The 17,848-nt window shown below is 44.3% G+C and overlaps 1 protein-coding gene across 28 annotated transcripts in view; it reads left to right on the forward strand.

Annotated features, from left to right (window-relative positions):
• Positions 1-17,848, forward strand: part of nrcama (neuronal cell adhesion molecule a) — a 118,789-nt gene that overhangs the window by 20,108 nt on the left and 80,833 nt on the right. The window contains exon 1 of one of the 28 annotated variants that reach the window (XM_037542350.1): positions 15,545-15,641. The exons of the other annotated variants lie outside the window; for them this stretch is intronic. The gene's annotated coding sequence lies outside the window, so the exon portion shown is untranslated. Of the gene's footprint in view, positions 1-15,544; positions 15,642-17,848 lie in introns of those variants that run through there. 28 annotated transcript variants of the gene reach the window in all.

Consider the following 17,848-nt stretch of genomic DNA (forward strand, 5'->3'; position numbering starts at 1 on the left):
AACGAGTTTTAACTTCTGACTTTGAACCAGCTCGGCAGAACGATCCATACGTAAAGTTAGTGGAATGGTAAGACCTCGCGAGGCCCTTTGGAGACCGTTGACTGTGTTTTCAGTGTTTGTCCCTGTGCTTTGTCCCACTGTCTACAGTGGAGAACTTGTCCTAGCACGAAACTCATATGAGCCGTGTGTCCAAAAGAAATTCAACTGATTTATAACTGTGTTTATGAGCTTGTTACTTCCTGCAAGTGCAGCTTTCATTGACAGTGACTGGCAAGTGTCCAGTCTAGCTGTGGTGGAATGAATTGGTGAATTGAATGGTATTGGGCAGTTGAATAGGGCAAACAGAGACTGGAGGCATGCGGAGAAAAGGGGCTGGCCAGAGTGATTGAATTCACTAGTGTGAGAGAGATCAGTACAATGATATTCAATAACACAGCAAGCCGCTCCAGGCGTTTGATTTATGAGGTATGAATATGCGATATTGCTTTGTCAAGCAATAAGATGGACAACATGAAGTCGCAAGCCCCTCACATACGGTGACCTTGTTTTAAGGATTTAAATGGTTTTGTCTGCATGTTTTGACATACAATACGTTTCTCTTTGGTTAATAATATTTAAATGCAGATTTGTACTAAAATTTAGTCTCATTTAAATATTGTTTTCATTTATTTTTACTTCATTGCCATGTTGCTAGTGGTCCTCTGGCTGTGCTGTCTTGCATTGTGAATAAACATCATGGTTGAGAGGGGCTGATTGAGCAGACGTGTCAATCTGTACATAACAAATTGGTAATATAGTGACAAATCATTGACCCCAGGATTAGGTTTGACCTTTAAGTGGTGGCAGTTGCCGATCAATATCACAGCGCATAGGATTCTAACGCCAGAGCAGCAGGGGGCCATGGTCTTTAATCAATGATGCTATGCACCAACACAGGGCCTGCTTCACAGATAAACAATGGTGTATGGCAGTAAAACAGGCCGTGTCACTGATCCAAGGCCCTCTGAAGCCACTCTGGAGTCGTCGTCGTCCCGGGTTTTCTCAGTGACAGATTGAATGGCTTTGAAAATCACTGCTGTGATTCTCCGTGGTAAACAAAAATGTTCCACAGCTGATACGTTTCGCCATACATACACTTTTCCTCCTGATGTTGCTGGATCCTCAGAAATATGAGGTCAATAAACTCCACACTGGCCATCAAACTTAGTTGCTTTGGCGGTAGTGGCCTGCAGTTTGAGTAGCTGGTGCTGATATAGGACCAGTCAGTGTTATTTCACAACACCAGATAGCTTAAGATTAAGTGATACTTTTTGATCCCACAACTGGGGAAATTCCACCTCCGCATTTAAACCCATCCGTGAAGTGAAACACCACATACACACTAGTGAACACACACACTAGGGGGCAGTGAGCACACTTGCCCAGAGCGGTGGGCAGCCCTATCCACGGCGCCCGGGGAGCAGTTGGGGGTTAGGTGTCTTGCTCAAGGACACCTCAGTCATGGACTGTCGGCCCTGGGGATCGAACCGGCAACCTTTCGGTCACAGGGCCAGATCCCTAACCTCCAGCCCACAACTGCCCATAACTGTCACTAATAAGTGACCCTTATTAGTCTCACAACAGTCTTTGATCGTTCATATGACCACATGAAAAATCAGATAAATGAAATAATGTAATGTAAATGAAATGCAGTAATGATTTGACTGTTACGCGCATGTGAACACATTGAGTGCTGTTCAGTAGTTGAGGTTCAATAGTAGACTTTCTTTCACGTGAAGCCATTTCAGTGTAAGTGTTAGCTTGCCTGTTGTACGTATAAAGCATTTTCCATATTTCATCTGCTAAGTGACCTAATTTTACATTTACAGCATTTGGCTGACGCTCTTATCCAGAGCAACTTACAATTTGATCATTTTTACACAGGAAGGCGAAGGTGGTGTTAGGAGTCTTGCCCAAGGACTCTTATTGGCATAGTGTAGGGAGCTTGCCCTGGTGGGGGACTGAACCCCAGTCTGCAGTGTAGAAGGCAGAGGTGTTACCCACTACACTAACCAACCCTAATTCAGAGAATCAGGTGTGATTTTTGAAAGCGTAGAGAAAAACTGCTTAGATCCAGCGTTCCTTATATGGGCAATACTCCTACTAAACAGTGATGCACGAGTTCGGAGGTCTGTTGGCTGAGTAGCCAGCTCAGGTATTGAAAGAAGTTCTTTGGTCAAATAAAGAAGTGTAGGTGGAACAGCTTTGTCTGTGGCCTTTGCCATGTGTATTTGCCAAAGAGCTTAGTAATGTGTGTGTGTTTAAAAGGGCAACATATGAATAAACATGACCAAGAACGCCACAACCCAGAAAGAGAGTGAGAGAGAGAGAGAGAGAGGCCTCCAGCCATGTTTGTGACTAATAAAATAGTGTGATAAACACTAACACACTGCATAATCACCACAGACTGTTTTAATCAGATCTGCTATCTTAAAAGAGTGGTGTGATTTCTTTTTTTGCTTTTAGGCCTGGAGTGTGGCTTTGAGTAGTTTAAAGACAGAAATGTTCGCAGTGGAATTGGGCCTTATCCCTTTTCACAGTAGCCATAAAATGCTATTCCTGCTTGTTGTGGAGGTCTGTTAGTGGAACTATGGATTTTTAAGCCAGCATTTATAAAAATGTTTTTGTTGTGTTTACATGGTCATTTTATTGTGGTAGATTTCCTTGGTGTGTCCATCTTTGTGAATTATTTTGACCACAGGGGGATTTCACCCCTCTCCTTTTGCATCTCATTGCTCGCTAGCAGCTCAACACAGTCACATTTCACACTCAGAGAGACAGCAGTGTCATAGTTAGTGTGATAACAGTTATGAGAAAATATTTTATTGGATTACTTTAATTAAAAATATTGATTTTAACTCATATTGGTTTCCATGAATGTGGTAGAATGGCCACTAGGGGGCCTGTAGAAAGCAGCTAAAGGAGTACAGCCCTTTCAGTCTAAGGTGCGTCAACTGCATCTGTGGCGTACAGTTGATCAGAGTGGACAATTGTTATGCATTTCCAGGTACACAGTTAACGAACAGAAGACCCGTTGACTCAAAGCACAGTGGGTGGTGGAGTGCTGAAGATGCACCAGATACAGATTAGGCTGAAAAATGCTGGAGTATTCCTTTAATGCTTGGGGTGATGTGATCAGATGGCATCCTTCCAGTGCACATATTGTGTTGCACAGCGCTAAGCAAAAACAGCAGAGCACCTGAGCTCAGTTAAAAACGGCCTGGTCTGAAAAAAATGGCTATTTATCATCATACTCCCAGCTTGCATGTATTGCACCAGTGATCCCTGAATGAAATCTCCCTGTGTCCCTCTCTCTTTCTCTGGAGATTGATGTTCCTGGTGGGCCAGGACCACACAGACTTCCTCCAGCCTCATCAATTAACCATGGCAAGCTAGTCTAAGTTAATTTACCTCTGCCTTTAGGGCCTGGATTTCTCATTCAAGAGCCAGGCTCAAGGGTAAGGAAAATAAATGAATACCTTTCATGGTCTAGTTTAAAGCCACACCGTCTGCGTCTGTCTGTTTACACCAGTTATTGTCTTTTACAGCTTTCCTCTTAGATGCTTTACAGACGTGCTTGCTTCTTTTATGTGTGTGAAGGATGCGGTTCCATTGTTCCCACATATCGGGCTGCGAAATAAGATGAGTGGCTGTTATTATGAGCTTTATAGCCAACCAGGTGGGATGTTCACCAATTCCTTGTGAATTCAGAGGCTGTAATTTGAAAGGCCATTGAAACACAAACGTATGCAAAAGTTTGGGCACACCTGGTCGCATTACGTTTCATTGGTTTTGTTAGTGAAATAAATGACACATCCCTTACACAGAACACACCTCTGCGCATTTCATTGCATAATCGCTGTAAATTTGCAGAATTTAGCAAATTGAGGAAGAAGGAGTTAAACGAAATATGGCCTGCAGAAAAGTAACAGCATATTTTATGTATTAAATTTGTTAAGACTTTATAGAAAGATCAACAAAACATGTTATGAAGCAAAAAGGATCAAAGACTTTCCATGCGACTGCATTGGTGTAATTGTGATGGGGTTGAAAACAAGAAATCATCTCTGCAGACTGAAGTAATTGCAAACTCCTGAATATATTTTTCATAATGACAGCTGCTGTAAAAGAGAGCAATGGCTCTGCATGTGACCCAGTTATCTTCTGTGTGCTTTTAGAAAACTGAATTACACACCAAATGCTCTAGTCTGTAGACAACTCCCCCGTTACTTTGGGGAAGGCCTGTCACTCTGCCTTAGCCGTCCATCTGTGGCCCCGCTCACACACGTGATATGAAGGCATTTTAAAGCGGCAATCAGCTCTGCAATCTCCCTCCTCATGTCGTCTCTCAGGCTGCCCTGATTTATGGTGCTCTGTTTCACCGGTCCAGATCACACGACTGCATTTGAATACAGGTCGCTGATGGTGTTGTAATGTCACTTTGTTTAATGTAAATGAAGGCAGGAGGCTGAAATTTTTTTTGCATGCCTGCCTTATGTCAGGCCCAAGCAGGGGCCTTGGGGTCATGGGCCAGCGCTTCAGAAAATGACATCGCTGCCCGCTCAAGCCTGACTGGATACAAATGGGGCTAAATGGGCCCGCTATTGTCTGAAATGATCCCTTTTGTCATTTCCGGCAGGTGGAGAACAGATATTATTTCTATTATCTGTGTGTTTCTGGTTGTGTGTGTATTTTGAGTCTTTCGGCTTCGCTTTCCACTCTGGCTGACGTGATGCGCTTAATATTTAAACGAAGTTGTACCGCTTGCCTGTTTTGCATGTAAATGTGCAGGCTATGGAGCTTATTCAAAGTCAACTCATGACCTTGTGAGATGGTGCACCAGCTTCACTATATGATAACTGCCATTGGTGCTCCAGCAAACATCAAGACATCACACTCAGTCAGATTTGACCGTTGCCACATCGACAGGGTTGTATGCTGAGAAGCGTCTGCCTTGCAGATAATGCTGTTATTTTTCTGCACTGGCTCTGGAGCATCTCTGCATATTGCATCTCCTGCTGCTTCTGGCAGTGTGGTTGGCATGGCAATTGCCAGAGCATATTTTTGTTGCTGTGCCGTGTGACAAGTTAGATATTCATAGGGTAAATCATATGTACAAGGCTATCAAAAGTCATATATGAATATTGTACCATATGACATTTACAGGGGGTAAATAATGGAGATCCTACCAGATTTGTGTTAGATTGTAGATTTGGATTAAAGACGAATTCCACTATTTTTCTTAATATTGCTGTGTCATTCAGTGGTTGGGATATAAACTAAGTCATTCCGAGTGGTTTGATGTGAGTGGTTCACTGCAGAGAAACTTGAGTCTGATTTCTTTAGAGTGGTGGTGATGGGAACCAGGGCTATTTTATTTACTATGCAAGGCGTCCACTGAACCTACAAATGAAGAGTTTTTATATGTAATGTTGATGATGGTAAAATAATGGCAAATGTAAAAAATTTTTCTTGTACCATTGCACCACGAATGGTGAAATTGATCACAAAACCATCTAAAAACTGTCTCAGGCATCAGGCAGCATATTCATAACCATTTCATATGATAACATCCTGTGTGGGAGAGCATTAAACTAGATGTTAAACTAGATTAACTAGATTAAAGTAGGTGTCTAATAACACCACTGAAACATTTTACATCACACCACTCTGACTTAACCAGCTAATTATGCATACGTTTTCGAAAAACCAATGGATTTCCTTTTTAAAAGTTCATATTCATGTTCAAATCCGCAAATCAAATTTGGATTTGATATCCTGTGATGCGGAGCTCTCGTGACCTCCCGACGCAAGACTGGCTCATTTATCAGTCATACCTTCAAGCATCTAACAACTCTCTCGCTTTTCTCCCTGCTCCGTGTCGGCGAGGTGTGGGAGCACGTTCGGTCTGGCCCAGTTTGATTCACGAGCCTCAGGATACCGAGCTGAGTGGATTTCTCAGTCGGCTGAGTTACCCGGCTGGCTTAGGGGAAATCTTTCCCCTCTAGTGGAGCTAATAATAGCCCAGCGCTAGGCTGTTCCTCCTTCCCTATGTTCTCCTCCATCAGATAAGGAGCTGTGCTAGAAGCAAAACAGATTTCCGCTCCCTGCAAGTCCATTAGACACCAGGCTCTCAGACGTTCTTTGTTTATCAGAGCCGGCTTGTAGCGTATTCAGCAGAAGAATACATACCTCATTAGCTTCCGTCTGGCTTCCCTCTGGTCTGACTGTTTCTTTGCTCTGTTCTTTTTTTCTCATCTTGCTTACTCTTTGTGTTCTACGCGAGATTAGGTGCTGTCTGGCGTGTTGGTTTTTGGTGTCTGAAGGGCTGGGGTCAGTGAGGTGGCGTAGTCCTCGTCTGTGCCTGTTGCCGTGGTGGGTCTCCATGGTGACTGCGGCGCTAGTTCTGGCCGTTAGTTCCGAGGGGCTGTGCGGCGATGGTGCCCGGAAAGAGTGGAGAGAGAACAGAAGCGTGTGGATGCTTAGAGAGCAGAGGTCTCTGATTTGATTTCCTCAACTCATTGTTTACTGCCTGCTTAACAAACCCAAAGGGTGTTTGTCCTTAGAAATGTCTTATTAGATTGCCATACGGGAGCTAGAGATTAGCGTGTGAAATGAACTCTCTATGATTCAGAGCAGTGTAAGCTCTCAAGGCGGCCACGATATCCACTGCTTTCAGGCCGTATCGGACCCTTGTGTCAATGCCTGTTCATTCTCTTCCCAATGCTGAGGGTCCAGGCCTTGGACTGAAGTAAACTAGCTGGGGCACCAAAGTCAACAAAGCCAAAGATCAATGGAGAAAGCTTCCTTTTAAAACCACAGTGCTCCCTGTTCATGCTAAACAGAATATTGTTCTGCCCAAGCATGTCACTGAGAATTTTCCAGATTGAATTTGGGGACAAGCCTTTGTTCTGTGCTCTGACTCATAAGGATCAGTGGGGAACTGGTGGAACCCACACAGAACGGTATGGAACCCTGCTGTGATTTCATCTCCCTCCTTGCTGGCAGGAGACTGCATTACCAAGAAAAATCAAACAGCTTGTTCTCAATGTGGCCTCAGTAGGGGCAGGACGCCACCCCACAAACGAATACAATTCATGTGCCAACCCTCCTTCTTTCCTTCCCTTCTCTGTCTCCCTTACACTCTCACTTTCAATTCTGTCGTTCTCAGAGAAAGGCTCTTTGGAATGATGTCACTTTCAGTTCCTTAAGCACAGTCAATGCTTTTTACTATGCTTAGAAAATAGTAGAAAATCCTGGAATCTTTTTTTGTTTGTTACTATTTTGTCTTACAGTTCCCTGTATCTGCATCTCTGGCATAACATTTTTAAAATAGGTTTTAAAGCAAAACCCGTCCACAAAGCCTGCAGAGCGTAACGTGGAGCGGTGAGGAGCCGGACGCATATGCGGAGAAATGCAAGATTTATTTGGGGCAAATCCTGGGTCGTGGTCATAACAGTCCGGGTTCAACGAGCCAACACTGAGAAATGGAGGGAAAGACATAACAAAATAAACACAGAATACAGAAATCCAAACAAATCAAACAGCACATCCAGCCCAATCAAACAAAGACCAACCACAACAAGGGGCAAACACAGGGCTTAAATACACGAGGGCTAACTAGGGATAACAGGACACAGGTTGAAACACAGGTGGCAACAATCAGTTGAGGAGTCAGAAAACAAGGGGGCTGGACTGTGAAGCAAAACAAAGAAAGCACATGGACATGTAAACAGACGCACATGGGCAGGACTGGGAGGGGCCAATCGTGACACAGAGCAGTGTCTCAGACGTGGGACAGTTTGTAACCACTTTATATAATGGTTTTCTTGGAGGTTTATTTCAGAAACGTTTACATCGTATGCAGTAATTTAGAAAAATCAGTGGAACTGTTCTGGAACTGCAATATAAATCAGTCACTGGTTAATAACGTTGTTTTGTTTGTTCAGTGTTGTACAATACCTTATTGTTTATATTACCTCGACACTCTTAAATGTTTTAGATGAACTTTATATCTCACGTGATCTTACTTAATGTAAACTTTCATAAAGTTACATGGTTTTAGTTCAAGGATTAAGAAATGAAAAGATAAATTGAATGTACTGGAAATGTCTCAATGTTAAATGTCATTATATTAAAGTATGCATTAGACAATCTGTTTGCAGTCACACTGCACTTATTAGAATGAGAGGTAAAACAGCTTAATTAGTTAACTCAGACTGAGAGTGGACATTCTGACCGCTCTATTTTGGATCTACTTGTGTAGTCGATTACGCAAAGACAACAGTAATTAAAATAGAAACTTTAGCTTGTATGTGTGTGAATATGTCCTTGTGTTATTATATTAGGCTTATGAACAGTTTGTTCTAACTGAAAGACTTTTTAATTGTATATTTCAAAGTAATTCTGGTCAGAGCAACATGTTTATTGTTGAACTGACCGCCTGCAAAGTATTTCCAGTGTCAAACATGCCATGAAGTGTTCATCTCACCGTTATTCATTTAAAAGGATTAAAGTCTGAGAAGCAGATTGAAGAGACAGATTGTCTTTGACCACTGTGCTCCAGCTGAGGCTGGTGGGATGTATATCCCTCATTGTCTCCCGTCGCTGATAACTTTGTCCCAAGATTTGAAGGGGAAATGGCAGAGAAGACAGCGGTGGGCTTTCTCTGTGCTGAAAGCCAAGCTGGAGAGCGCTAAATCTCCTGCATGAAAAGGCCTCTGCTTGCCCTTTTGTGCAGCTCTCCACTGCCCAGCGTGTCTGAGCGTGTGCATGTGCGTGTGCGCGTTGTGTGTGTGAAGCCCCCCAGTCTGACGGATGTTAACTCTCCGTCTGTGTAAATGAAAATGCTGAGCAGAGTGGAAACTCATTAGTGCCATTCTACAGACTCACAGTCTGAGCTGTGGGAGGATATATGTACACATCACACAGCTGGACGTGTAGAGCTCAGTTCCAAATGAGTATCTCTCAAGCTTTCATCACAACAATATAACTTTTTCATGCAGATTGCATAAAAGCATATCGTCTCTGTCTTATAATAACTGCATCTATTTTATGTATGAACTTTTGTGATAATGCCAGCCTTACATTATGTGACCATTTGAATGGACCAATAGAAATTATCAAAAATGACATGGAATAAAATCTCATTAGAAAAGCTCATCCTCATACACACCCCCCCCAACTCGCTCGCTCATCCTCATACACACCCCCCCAACTCGCTCGCTCATCCTCACACACACCCCCCCAACTCGCTCGCTCATCCTCACACACACCCCCCCAACTCGCTCGCTCATCCTCATACACACCCCCCCAACTCGCTCGCTCATCCTCATACACACCCCCCCAACTCGCTCGCTCATCCTCATACACACCCCCAACTCGCTCGCTCATCCTCACACACACCCCCCAACTCGCTCGCTCATCCTCATACACACCCCCCCAACTCGCTCGCTCATCCTCATACACACCCCCCAACTCACTCGCTCATCCTCATACACACCCTCAACTCACTCACTCATCCTCATACACACCCCCAACTCACTCACTCATCCTCATACACACCCCCCCCAACTCGCTCGCTCATCCTCATACACCCCCCCCCCCAACTCGCTCGCTCATCCTCATACACACCCCCCCAACTCGCTCGCTCATCCTCATACACACCCCCCCAACTCGCTCGCTCATCCTCATACACACCCCCCCCAACTCGCTCGCTCATCCTCATACACACCCCCCCAACTCGCTCGCTCATCCTCATACACACCCCCCAACTTACTCACTCATCCTCATACACACCCCCCCAACTCACTCGCTCATCCTCATACACACCCCCCCAACTCACTCGCTCATCCTCATACACACCCCCCCAACTCACTCGCTCATCCTCATACACACCCCCCCCCAACTCGCTCGCTCATCCTCATACACACCCCCCAACTCGCTCGCTCATCCTCATACACACCCCCCCAACTCGCTCGCTCATGCTCATACACACCCCCCCAACTCGCTCGCTCATCCTCATACACACCCCCCAACTCGCTCGCTCATCCTCATACACACCCCCCCAACTCGCTCGCTCATCCTCATACACACCCCCCCCAACTCGCTCGCTCATCCTCATACACACCCCCCCAACTCGCTCGCTCATCCTCATACACACCCCCCAACTCACTCGCTCATCCTCATACACACCCTCAACTCACTCACTCATCCTCATACACCCCCCCCAACTCACTCGCTCATCCTCATACACACCCCCCAACTCGCTCGCTCATCCTCATACACACCCCCCCAACTCGCTCGCTCATGCTCATACACACCCCCCCAACTCGCTCGCTCATCCTCATACACACCCCCCCAACTCGCTCGCTCATCCTCATACACACCCCCCCAACTCGCTCGCTCATCCTCATACACACCCGCCCAACTCACTCGCTCATGCTCATACACACCCCCCCAACTCACTCGCTCATGCTCATACACACCCCCCCAACTCACTCACTCATCCTCATACACACCCCCCAACTCACTCGCTCATCCTCATACACACCCCCAACTCACTCGCTCATCCTCATACACACCCCCAACTCACTCACTCATCCTCATACACACCCCCAACTCACTCGCTCATCCTCATACACACCCCCCAACTCACTCGCTCATCCTCATACACACCCCCAACTCACTCACTCATCCTCATACACACCCCCAACTCACTCACTCATCCTCATACACACCCCCAACTCGCTCGCTCATCCTCATACACACCCCCAACTCACTCGCTCATCCTCATACACACCCCCCAACTCGCTCGCTCATCCTCATACACACCCCCCCCAACTCGCTCGCTCATCCTCATACACACCCCCCAACTCGCTCGCTCATCCTCATACACACCCCCCAACTCGCTTGCTCATCCTCATACACACCCCCCCCAACTCGCTCGCTCATCCTCATACACACCCCCCAACTCGCTCGCTCATCCTCATACACACCCCCCCAACTCGCTCGCTCATCCTCATACACACCCCCCAACTCACTCGCTCATCCTCATACACACCCCCAACTCACTCACTCATCCTCATACACACCCCAACTCACTCACTCATCCTCATACACACCCCAACTCACTCACTCATCCTCATACACACACAATATGGTGGTGAAAAATGTTTTTTATGCTAATTTAAGAGCAGTTAAAACAGACCGGTCAGTTTTGACTGGGACCACTAAAGTAAGGGGCGGGAGGTGAAGAGGACAGGAGGGTGAAGGTAACATTTTGGGATGCAGTCATATGCGGGCATATGTTCCCTGTCCAATTGCATGTTTTGTTGATTTTCTAAGTGAAAATAACGTATGCATCCCCTTCAGAGATCACACTTAAACATGCCATATTTCAGCAGATTGTAGTCCATAGCTTAACATATTAGAAAAAAAAAAATAACAAAACATGTCGTTCGACCAGGCTGTATGTGCTTAAACATGATACCTTTTAGGAATTCATTAGCTGTTATTTGCTGAGAGGCTTCCTTTGGTGTGGTCAGTCAAGCTAGCAGCAATGACATGGGTTGGGTTTTAATGGCCTCTTCTCAGGGGACAGTTTCATTCTTGTGGTGGCTGAATATTTCTGTCCTTTTAGTAGCCATGGAGTTCATGTGTGATTTGACTGTTGAGCAAGGGAATCATACGGTGGCCGACAAGACACTATGCACACACACATCTTCTAAGTTGTTTCTCCTTCTGGGTCACGGGGGGCGCTGGCGCCTATCCCAGCTGTCACTGGGCGGAAGGCAGGATACACCCTGGACAGGTCGGCGGTCCATCGCAGGGTGACACTATGCGCAGTGCAGGTAAAAACGTTGCAAATTCAGAAAATACTTTCATCAAAATGACAATGTGCACCTTTATAAGCGCTGCTAAGTCAGTCACAACACAGTGGAAATTAACCACAACACAATGAAAATGTTTCTGGTTGCTCAAGATTCTCAAGTGAGATGAAATATCTGTGATGGAAAATTTCAGACGCTCACATTCCAGGACGTTTAGGGTTAACTCAGCTGGTTTGGGGCAGTCGTGGGCTGGAGGTTAGGGAACTGGCCCTGTGACCGGAAGGTTGCCGGTTTGATCCCCAGCACCGACAGTCCATGACTGAGGTGTCCTTGAGCAAGACACCTAACCCCCAACTGCTCCCCGGGCGCCGTGGATAGGGCTGCCCACCGCTCCGGGTAAGTGTGCTCACTGCCCCCTAGTGTGTGTGTCTATTCATTAGTGTGTATGTGGTGTTTCACTTCACGGATGGGTTAAATGCGGAGGTGGAATTTCCCCAGTTGTGGGATTAAAAAAGTATCATTTAACTTAAGTAGCTGTCTGACATGTCATAGCTATCGTCGTTTTCAGTCATGGTATTACTATTTTAAATTTTACAGTAGCACTCTACAGTTGATTCCCATTCACAGCGACGTTACCTGCTTAAGTCTTACCAGTTTACTTACTTTTACCAGTGAATGTTTATGCCTTGACTTTGAATGGCTCAATTTACTTTAAGTGTTTTCTGCTTTTGCAGCTTGTTTTTTTTTTTTCTTTCCTCTTGGTTTTCTCAGCCACCATAGACTCATCTCCAGACAGTTTATATTAAAGATGAGGGTTTTAAGAGCTACACTTGTGGTATCCAATTGCTGTTATTACACTAGATGTGACTAACAGAGCTTAATGCACTGAGGCACAATTATAAACAGTGAAAACGATAGCAGCGTTAAAACCAGTGTCACGCACAGAAAACGCTGTACACAAAGCAGCCTCCATAAAAACCATTAGTCAGACATCATCTGATTATCAACTGACCATGGGCCATCTGCTTGCTACGGATCCAACCTTTTTTATCATGGCAGTTTTAGTGGGGGCTGGTCAAAACAGTGATAAACAGTTTTTATTGATTGAAGCTTCCACGGTGGTGGCAGAGGTTCAAGTCCTAGTATTTGGTTGCCACAGTGCTTTTTATAGTATTGGCACCCCTGATAAACATCAAAACTAATCTGATTGAGCTCAGTTGTTCAGTCACTGATGTTCAGTTATTATGTTCAGTTGCTTTTTAACACAAATAGCTAATCAGCCAATCACAGGGCCGCAGCTCACTGCATTTAGGCATGTAGAGGTGGTCAAGACGACTTGCTGAAGTGCAGGCCGAGCATCAGAACGGGGAAGAAAGGGGATTTAAGGGACTTTGAACGTGGCGTGGTTGTTGGTGCCAGACGGGCTGGTCTGAGTATTTCAGAAACTGCTGATCTGCTGGGATTTTCACGCTCAACCATCTCTAGGGTTTACAGAGAACGGTCAGAAAAAGAGGAAATGTCCAGTGAGCGGTCAGTTGTGTGGACGAAAACGCCTTGTTGATGTGAGAGGTCAGAGGAGAATGGGCAGACTGGTTCCAGATGATAGAAAGGCAGCAGGAACTCAAATAACCAACCAGAATCTCTGAGGAACGTTTCCAACACCTTGTTGAAAGTTTGCCATGAAGAATTAAGGCGGGTCTGAAGCCAAAAGGGGGTCCAACTTTTACTAGCATTATTGTTGTTAAGTACAATAAATGAAAGGAAAAACCTAAATCTTATCCTGAAAGTATATTTTGCTCAAATCTGTGCGTCCCACAGTTGATATTAAGCCACTTGTGTTTTATAGTAATAAAGTGTAATATCATACAATTTGTATGTGATGTGATGTGCAGGCAGGTTGATAAGCCAATTCATTCCTTTATGATTTATTATTTATTCATTTATTATGGTATAATGCATAATTATAATTGAAGTAAAATCAACTACAAACAAACTTCATTTTTTATGTTAATCTGGTCTCAGTCTTATCCTGGACTTGGACTACTACAAAGCAGTGGTATTAACCCAGGGATGTGCACAGGTAGGTAATCAAGTATTTAATTAACTGTTTGAGGCATCACTATTTAGTATTTAAATACTAACATCAGAGATTTTGTTATGTTCCATTATGGGAATCCATAGAAAACACACAGACTAACAATTTAGCCAAAGGACAATTTATGTTTTAAGAGCACAATAAAAAGCAGCAAATCTGCCTGTGCTTGCAAGTAAGTGTATGATATTACACTTTATTACTATAAAACACAAGTGGCTTAATATCAACTGTGGGACGCACAGATTTGAGCAAAATATACTTTCAGGATAAGATTTAGGCTTTTCCTTTCATTTATTGTACTTAACAACAATAATGCTAGTAAAAGGTTGGACCCCCTTTTGCCTTCAGACCCGCCTTAATTCTTCGTGGCAGACTTTCAACAAGGTGTTGGAAACGTTCCTCAGAGATGTTGGTTGGTTATTTGAGTTCCTGCTGCCTTTCTATCATCTGGAACCAGTCTGCCCATTCTCCTCTGACCTCTCACACCAACAAGGCATTTTTGTCCACACAACTGACCGCTCACTGGATATTTCCTCTTTTTCGGACCGTTCTCTGTAAACCCTAGAGATGGTTGAGGGTGAAAATCCCAGATCAGCAGTTTCTGAAATACTCAGACCAGCCCGTCTGGCACCAACAACCACGGCACGTTCAAAGCCCCTTAAATCCCCTTTCTTCCCCGTTCTGATGCTCGGTCTGCACTGTACCTAATAAAGTGGCCGGTGAGCGTGTATGTACATATATATATATATATATATATATATATATATATATATATATATATACACACAGAGTTGGAAATATATATATTCAGCTGTTCAGCTCCAACTCAAACTGAAGTTATAAGCAGTGTTTCAGCTGTGAGTGCTCTTTGAATGAGGCACAATACGCGACAGCCAATCATAACGTAGCTCGTTTATCTCACATCAGTCCTAAATGCATCCTGTTTAATTTAGCGGGGGTAGAAATGGACCTCAGGAACAGAAATAAAATACAAGAAAATTAAGGGGGAAGAGCAGCTTTAACAGCCGAAATGGACACAATTTGCACCAGCCTTAAAGGGTTAATGGAGAAGAGCACATCAAAGGCAGACGTTTTTTTGTGTGTCAGGGTTAAAAGCCATTAACTGTAAGTTGAATGAGTGAGCAGCGAGTGGGCTTTATCCTGGGCCATTGTTTTAGACCATTAGGAGCTTCATTGAAATCTGCAGCTCATCAGTGCCTTTGTTCTGTTTGAATACAGAGCACTTGATGGCATGAAAAGTAGCCACGGCAGATGAGATCGGACTGACGTTTATAGGCGCATAAAGATACGAGTCTGAATGTTCTATCTCTATGTCTCTTGCTCTCTTCTCTCTCCCTCCCTCCATCCTTCAGCCTCTACTGATGCTGCCGGCATGAGCACCAGGAAACGTGTTAAACCTCCTTTGTACGGCGACAAAGGCGCATGTTAATCTCATGGAGGGAGGAGGCAGGGGCATGTGTGAGTGTGCGTAAGGCCACTGCCTGTCAGAGTGCTCACCGGGCCCCATGCGCGCACACACACACACACACACACACACACACACATATGCAGCACAGTATCACAAGCTCGTACAGCCACAGGGAACGGTTAGACAGACACGCAGGATACTCACTGAGACTGCTGCTGGACTGTGATTAGCTTGGCTTAGGAGGAAGGTAATGATTTTGTTCCCTGTTCACGTAGAATAGCTGCGTTTGTTTAAAGAGGACTGACTGTTCATTGTAAATGGCTTGTTATTGTTAGTGCTCAGTCACAGTGGCTGTGTGAGGTCTGCTCGCTTTCTCGCCATCTTAAAGTGTCACACCTCGCGGGTCAGCGTTGCTCCTTGAGGCTATACAGGCTACGTCCTTTCTCTTCTTCTCTTGTTTGTCCTTCTCTTTGTGGCTCATTTTACATTTCGGTGGGGAGCAAACTCTGCATGTTGTAGATATGATACATTATATCATATACTTGGTGTCAGTTTTTCTAGGTTCTCTGATTTAAAAAAAAAAAAGCATCAGTTTGTTGTGGAAGTCCTGACAATGTCCAGTGTATGATGTCTAACAGCACAGACCTATGAAGTTCTATGAAGGTAAAATTTCCAAATGGTGGTTTGGCAGGGGGGGCCAAAAAATTCTTAATTTCAATGTATGTAAATATATTTTATTCCAGGTCATTTTGGAGAAGTTCTGTTGGTCCATTTGTCTTGAAATTGTAAAGGGCAGCAGTGTTTTTTGGACAGAGATGATAAGGAGCATGGTTGCTGTTGTGTGAAAACCTTGTGCCTCAATTTTCCGTATTGTTTTTACTTGTTTACATTATTTGCATTGTATTGTTACCATTTGCATTGTGCTCGAAATTTACGATGAAGGGATCGACAGAAATGGTCCAAAATGACTTGCGCTACATGAATTTCCATCACAAGCTAACAATGTTTGTGTCCTTCTCCTGTGAAGTTGCCCTTTTGGAGATACAGCAGCGATGATATAGCCTTTCACTCTTCATCATGATATCGAATTCACGTCACTATCGGCAGATTTTTGCCAAAAACCGAACACCGGCATCGAACAGATGTTAAGACCTGATGACTATTTTGATTTGATATTTGACGTGTTTACATATTTCTGGTACCAGCTGAAGAGCTGGATATATGTGCTGAAATATCTTTATTATATTCATTTTACTGCCTTTGTAACCCTCGACTAAATGTTGCATCTCACGTTCTGCATTCAATGAATATTTATTTATTGGCATTGGCAGGTGCTTGCATGAAATATCAGATATCTGCGTTAGCCTACAATCCCAATACCGCTGCATCCCTGCTTACAGTCTCTCTTACATTTCAAACCTGTTCTGTTTAGAATGAACCTGGCTGTGTTGTGAAGATCTGCTGTGTCCTGACGTCTGTAATGTGTTTTCTGTGCATGAGCTTCGTTCCTCTGCCTGGACGCAGCAGCTGGGATTGGGATGTGTGAGGTGAACGTCCTCACGGTTGTTTTCTGTTTCTGCTTCTCTCTCTCTGTGCTGTAGGATGATGTAGCAGTTTCAGGTTTTGTCCTTTCAGTCTCTCAATAATAGATGCGCTCTTTTGAATCTGCCAGCATCACCCCCATGCCGGCATTTGCCCCGTCTCCATGGCAACGCCTCAGGTCAGCTTTGGCGAGGTGGGAGCAGGCCAGCGAGAGTATTTTCTGTGTTTGCTCTCTCCATCTCTCTCTCTTTTCTTTCTCTCTGTCTGTCTCTCTGTGTGTATATGCGTGTGCTTTGTGAGAGGGGATCTAGAAAGGGCACAGATACCAGCAGAAGAAGCTGGATCAGACATCAGAAGATAAAAATAGATGAATCTATAACAGTTGGTTCTGTAATAGTTGTAGCCTGAAATATCACAGATTTGCTTGGAGAGCAACATAATGTAAAGGAACATAATAGGCCTGTCGATATGATTACATAATGGCCTGAACGCAATTATTATTTTCCACAGTGGTTAGTTTTCCCAGTCATATGTTAACGTTGCAACACACAGAGTGTAAAATGGAAGCGTCTTTAGATGTTGGCTTGAGGGAAATGCATGTGAACAAGGCAGAGAACATTTTGACTTCTGACTGGTGTTCTAGTGCCTGTAAATTGCAGCGGTGAGTGATGCTTCTTTATTTGAGCTTGAGGCAATTAATAAAGGATCGTGACAGGCCTATGAAGTGATGGAAGTCATGTAATGACAACATTTGCTGCATGTAGCCTAACAATAATAACAACAATGAGAAGCTGTTTATGAATTATAGCAGAATTATGGTTTCTGGGTCTTGAATAGTCTGTTTTGGGAAGTCATTTGAGTTCTGTCGAAGTCATGCTGGATGTATTTTTCCCTGAAAGATGTTTGATCTTT

This window comes from Pygocentrus nattereri, chromosome 11 (assembly GCF_015220715.1).
Source record: "Pygocentrus nattereri isolate fPygNat1 chromosome 11, fPygNat1.pri, whole genome shotgun sequence".
NCBI classification, from domain to species: domain Eukaryota; kingdom Metazoa; phylum Chordata; class Actinopteri; order Characiformes; family Serrasalmidae; genus Pygocentrus; species Pygocentrus nattereri.